This window comes from Pangasianodon hypophthalmus, chromosome 22 (assembly GCF_027358585.1).
Source record: "Pangasianodon hypophthalmus isolate fPanHyp1 chromosome 22, fPanHyp1.pri, whole genome shotgun sequence".
Lineage (NCBI taxonomy): Eukaryota > Metazoa > Chordata > Actinopteri > Siluriformes > Pangasiidae > Pangasianodon > Pangasianodon hypophthalmus.
The window spans coordinates 18,976,361-18,982,920 of NC_069731.1; the positions used below are offsets into that span (position 1 = coordinate 18,976,361).

Sequence of the window (6,560 nt, forward strand, 5' to 3'; positions counted from 1 at the left end):
TTATGCTGACGCAGGCTTTGTTTTCTCTTCCAACTTCTCATTGACCTTAAAATCCCCCTATCGTCTTATTCAGGCCATTTCACGAGCCGAGACACATAAAACACAGCAGCCTTCCATTCTCTGATAATGTTTCAGGCCAGACTGGACATTCAAAATGGCACCAATGGCGAAAAATCTGCGGCTCTTTTAATGTTGCTCTTCATTACCGCAACTCAAATAGTTTTCATCCCCCATGCCCTTTTCATCTAACAGACAAATCTTTTTTTTTTTCTCCTTCCTTAAGCAAACCATTAAATTAACGAATTAAACCTTAGTGGAAGAAGCAAAAAAAAAGCAATTATATTTTAGTGAGTTGTTTATTTCTGTTTCTTTTAGGAAGCAAATGGGACACCATGACTGATTTGTTGAAGTCAACTGGTCCCGAGCCAGTTGGGTTGGTACGGTGCGTGACATTCGGGTTGATTTGATAATGGAATATTGCGGTCCTAATCTAAGCCCACGCTAATTACATATGACAGTTGTTTGTTTGGAGTGGAATCCAATTAAAATGTACAATTTTCAAACGGAACACTTGAGCTCTCGCCAAACTAAGCATCGACCCCACAATGGCACTGAAAACATTTTTTTTTTTTTTTTTTTTTTTTTGCAAAGGGTAAACTCGCAACAGCTGTCAGTACGACGTTTGTTTAAAAAGCAAATGCCTTTGGTCTAAAGTTCATTTGGAGCACTCTCTAATTAAATATAAGCCCAGACTTTAAGTTAATTAGTAATTCTCTGGCTCCAGAAATGAGCGATATCACCGGGTTGGCTCATGTCCATTGTGTCTATACAGAGAAACTTTATTAACGCGTTTTGAAATATTTTGGTGCAGAATACTCAGGTTTGCGACTAGCTAACAGGACTGGAATGCATGCAGGGATACCTGGCCTGTGATTATGTTTATAATACCAGATAATTACAGGACCGGGAGTCGGAGAGCACCGCCTTTACCGAAGGGCCTTGAACTTTAAACCTTTATTGTTTCTTGTGGAAAAATGACAGTGCAAAAAGGTCAAAATCAGACAAGTAGCTGCAATTAAAAAATGGCGTCTCGTGCTCATCTCTAAAAGAGATGTTCCAAGAGCGGTGACAGTGCTGGAGTAAAGGCCTGAATGCTAGCATGTAGGAACAAGGAGCTGGTTAAAGGCTAAACAGTTGAAAAGACTCTGGGTTGTTAAATCAGAAAAAAAATATCAGCTTGCTTTTATGAGAGGAGATCAGGAATTATGTGACGCTGAATGGACAGAGAGAGAGAGAAAGAGAAAGAGAGAGAGTGTATGAAAGTGTATGTGTGTGTGTGTGTGTGTGTGTGTGTGTCCCTGGCAGGCATATGGTCCATGTTTGCTCAGTTATCTGCATGCTCTGTCCAACAGCAGCACGTCTGGCACGACCTTAGTGTACATAGCTGGTGAAGTCCACAAACACTTCTCTTCATTCCAGGTTGCTTGCAAATAAAAACCGATCAGTTAATCTGAGACCTGATTAATTCATGTCTTCCAAAATAATCCTGCATTGTTAGTGAATAATAATTCCACTTAAAAGACAAAGATACACGTTGCATGTAAAGCAGATGATTTCCATAACCGGTACAAGCACTTTCATATTCTCTATATGTCGTCCTTTACAAAGGCACGATTGACCAGTAGATTAATATTTATTTAGCACAGGGAAATCAAGGGATTAGTCAGTCATCATTTTAATTCTAATCCTGCTTTGCATGGACTAGACAAAGAGAGGGTGATTACGGAGCATGAGGCTGGCAAAGCTGCAATTAGATTCTTTCTCGTTGAGCATGGAAAAAACACATACACACACATACACATACTAAAGAAAAAAACGCTGAGACATTTTTTCACCTATCAAAGCAGAATGTAAACATATGTGTGTATGTGAGGACATCACGAGTCCATTTCAACATCAAGCTGATGAATAAGAGAGTAACCAGTGTTAATTTTCCTCAGAGCCTCCTTTGAGAATAAGTGTGTGCATTCATTCTCACATGAGCCTCTGTGGCGCTGTGTGTGTGTCTGTGTGTGTGTGTGCTCACGTGTGTATGTGTCATTAAAGTGCTGTACTCTCCAAATAACATATCCTCTCAGCTAATTAAGCTCAAATCCTCACAGGCGGTAGGAGGACGCTAAAAAAGTAGGATAATGCACTGATTTGCATTTGAGCCATTTTTTCTTTGCAGAATATACAGTACAGAGTGCTGATGTGTCTCAGGTGGGAGGTCGAGCAGATGCACGCTTTTTTTTATATTCCAGCTCTCCACTCCCTAAGCGTAATTCAAGTAAAAAAAAATGCAAAGTGTTGGAGTTCACTTTGCAAATCTGCGCATTAGGTGCATGATGCACCGAGAGAAACAGAGAGAGAGAGAGAGAGAGAGAGAAAGAGGGAGAGAGAGAGAGAGAAAGAGGGAGAGAGAGGAGGAGGATGTGGAGGTGGGTCATAACCGATGACTTGCCATCACATGGGCACCAGAAAGAAAAGATGTGAAACCAGATGTGGGGTGAAATAAAAGGCTTAAAGAGGAAGGCCAGTGGAGAACCTGCTCAGAAAAAGTGCCTGCAAGTGTTCCCCTTCACCCCTACTCTCTCTCTCTCCCTCTCTCTCTTCCCCACACAGTTCCTGTGTGTGAATGTTAATGATTTTTCTTCTTTTTCTTTCTCTCTCTCTCTCTCTCTCTCTCTCTCTCGCTTTTTTTCACCCCCCTCCCTTTCCACCTCCCTCCCTCGCTCTTCCAGAGACACAGCGCCATTGTTTGTTGCGAGGGCTCTTTTCTTTCAAACTTAATTACCTTCTCCCCTTTGTGGCGACTCAGGCTGAAAGTTTGCGCCGTGTCACGAGAGGTCGTCACACATTCTTGTGCGCCGGCCCTCGTTAATGGCGGCCGTGCAGGCGAGGCAGAAGAACCCGGGCAACATCAGCAGGAAGCTCTAAGCCGGTTAATGCAGTATAATTGTCTGGACATAGACTGGCCTTTGTTTGTGCGGTTCATTTCGAATCAGTCGTAATTAACTCCAGAGTGTTTCCAGATTGCTGGGCAAAGAAAAATTGCAGCTTTGAATTTGGGGGAGAGACATTAGCTATGTAGATTATGTTTCCCTTTGATACCAGGCCCTCATGGTAAAAGTTTTCAAATGGGTGAGGGGGTCGTTGAATGGAGCACAACTCCAAGCCTTTCTCTTCTCTCTTTTTAGTGTCTTTTTAAGCAGAATTAATAAGTAACATATGTTGTATACATGTGTGTGTGTGTGTATATATATAGTTAAGGCTTTAAGGCACTTTCCCGTGTTTATGCAGGTAGAAGGTTTTCATTTTACCCAAGGCAGAATTACAGATTTGTATCCATGTCAGTGTTGTTTGAATTTATTTCCTAAAGGCTTTTTGTGGACAGGTAATTTGTACAGAAAGATTCCCGTGCTACACGTATGCCACCACAGAATCGCGCCACACCCGGTGGTAATGATACGGTGTCTGTTGAAAATGAGGGCCTTAAACATATCTGTGACACCAGGGAGTCCCGCAGCTTCTACTGTTACACCTCAAGGCACAAACAGACTCAGCGAAAGGCTATGGAAAAAAAGAATATACAAATATATCTTTTTTTTTTTTTAACTTTTTCCCTTTTCACTCATTTTACACATGGATTCTATAAAGAAGAAATAATTAAACCCCCCCCCAACCCCCCACCCCGGTGTGTCCTACGAAGCCAGAGAAGCTGTTGATGTTCAGATAATACCACTTTGATAGATTTCTCATCAGCTTGGCAACAAATAAACAGGTATAATTACTCTTATGAAGGCCTATTCACAGCCACTGCGTGGGCTTCACTCACACCCTGACTCCCTATTGTCTTTGCCTAACTCACTATGACATTTTGATAGAGGATTTAGTGAAGGGAAAAATCCGAAGACGACTCAGGGGGGTGACCTTTACTAAACCTGATATAGTTCAAAGATTTTCTTCTTCTTTTTTTTCCCGCATGTTAGTGCTCTAACTTTTTAACCTGTATTTCTGCTTTACTAAAAGACAGAATGAATCAAGAGTAATGTCTTAGAGGGGAGAAAAAGAGCAAGTGAAATCCTCAGCTTAGAAGTAAAAAAAATGCCTGCTGTCCTTCTCGGTGAGCTCCTTAAAAAAAAGAGAAGGGTGACTGAGGGGGAGGCAGCGGAGAAAAACAATAGCCAAAAGAGTCCCTCAGCCCTCTTTTCCCAAGAACTTAGCACTGCGACGAAGCGAGCATTCCTGCCCCATTATTCCTCTCTCTTGATCAGATCACATTCTTTTTAATCACTTCACAGGGCCGCGTCTCCACGGACCGTGGCGAGAAGGGGGCCGGGACAGTCTTAATTAAAAACCTGAGGTAGAAACACTGTTTGCCGTTGCTTTGTTCCAATGGGAAAACCAGGAACTGTTTCTCCATGCAGGCAGACCTGTCCTCATTGTTTTCAGAGTCCTTTCTGTGCTGAGGGAAAGGTCTTTGTATTCAGGAGCGCTTTTTCCCCAGCCTTCTCTTTGTAGGTTTAGAAAGAGAGAGAAAGTAAAAAAAAAAAGGTGAAGGAAAAACTGTTTCACACTTAAGTCACCTCATGTGGGAGTGATGTTTTTTTAACGAAGAACAATCTGTGAACACACTTAAAAAATTTTATATAAAAAGAAATTTGGAGCTGTTATGAAAGAAGGAAGTTATTTGATAGTAGTTTTTTGTCGGATTAGCTGAAGTCTTTGTGTCTTTGTTTGGGGTTTTTGTTAGCGGACATGTTGAGTTATGGTGAAAAAACTGTAACTCTGGATTGAACAGACGTGGTGAGGTTCAGAGATCGACTAAATAACAACGACGGCTTGTGTTGTCATAGTTTATTTTGTGAAAGCGTGTTTAGAGATGTTTTTAATCATCATTATTTGTTAAATTATATCGATTTTGTATCTAAAATCCTGAGACATAGTCCCATAGGGGGAAAAAATAAAATAATGCATAATTCTTTCCCAAGTGTATGCTTTATATACAACCCTAAATCGACGAATATAAAAGAATTAAATAGATATAGCTATGTAAAATGACACCTGCAAATAAAAACACGCGAAAACTGTGCATTGTGGTTACATCTGCTAACAATTTCACATAACATTTGATAAAGACTTGTACTACAACGGACACACGTCACGTCCTGACAGTGAGATTGTGTCCATCATGTGAAGGTCATCCTTTAATGACATGAACCCAAGACTGAATGTGGCAGGAATGTGCCGTGTATGGCTCTCTCACACACACACACACACACACACACAAACACACACACACTGTTGCCCTGCACCCACAGGCTCTGAAGACACAGCTGCTGGCTCTGTGATGGTGCTTTGTGATCTTACAGGGGAGATGCACAAATGATCACAGGAGAGCAGAGTAATCTGGGCCGGGCCTCGCCGCCAAACGTGCTTTTAGACACACATTCCTGCAGGATTGCATAAATGCTGGCCCACCTACTCCCGTCTGTTTTTTTGGGCGGGAGGAAGCTCGTTTTTGGGTTGCTAATTTTGCGCTAGGATTAGATGAAGAGACTTATTTTTTCACAGGTTGTATGTCGTAATTTTTTTTTATTCTTTTTATTTGACAAAGCTAGCTCCATATACAGTGTGTTATATTTATATCTAATTTCTGTTGCACCTCTAGTGGCATGCTTCATTCATTTTCTGTGAAGCCCGGTTTAGCCAGGGGTTGTTTTAAATTAATCCAGAAATTGCTTCATAGACAAAAAAATCACAGCAAAACATACATTAGAGTTAGAGCTACATTAGAGCTACATTTGAGCTTATTTATTCAAATATTGCATCAAAACTTTTTATTATTTTCAAGTATTATTACCAGGCGTTCTCTCTCTTTCAGTTATTATTTGAAATGAATGCTAGATCTGGTTGTTTTTTTTTTAAATTCAGCACCAGCCTAGCATTGCAGCATAGCTATCATTAGCCTTCATGTTGTAGCTCATGAGCTTGTTGGTGGAGAGGCAGTAGATCCGTGTGACATGATGGAGACTCTTTTCCTGACATGTTCAGGGCACTGGGTCGATATTCAGGCTTCACATCTGCATTCCTGGCCTGAAGAATGAATCATATGTGATTCTAGCCCTGCAAAGAGAGAGAGAGAGAGAGAGAGAGAGAGGTGCAGAGAAAAAAAATGATTGAAAGATTTTCATCAGTGAGGCGCACGTATGATTTGTGAAAGCCTGGAGAGAGCCTGATTGAAGCAGTGACGGTTGAAAGATGGGCAGCCTTCCAAGATTGATAACATCACAATGGTATTTCAAATGGTGTTTCTTATGTGCCAGGATTTTTATTTATTTTTTTGGAAGATGCCAAGTAAAGAAAATGGAGGGAAAAAATAGTAAATCATTGGAGGGAGCCCTAAGGATGATTGGAGTGTGTGTGTGTGTGTGTGTGTGTGTGTGTGTGTGTGTGTGTGTGTGAAATATTTATTAGGGTTTTGACTGGATATTAGGTCAGTGCATGGGCTAGAATTC

General features: G+C 41.1%; 1 protein-coding gene across 4 annotated transcripts in view; it reads left to right on the forward strand.

The window, feature by feature from the left end:
- zfhx4 (zinc finger homeobox 4) overlaps positions 1-6,560 on the forward strand; it is a 77,765-nt gene that overhangs the window by 11,421 nt on the left and 59,784 nt on the right. The window lies entirely within an intron of this gene.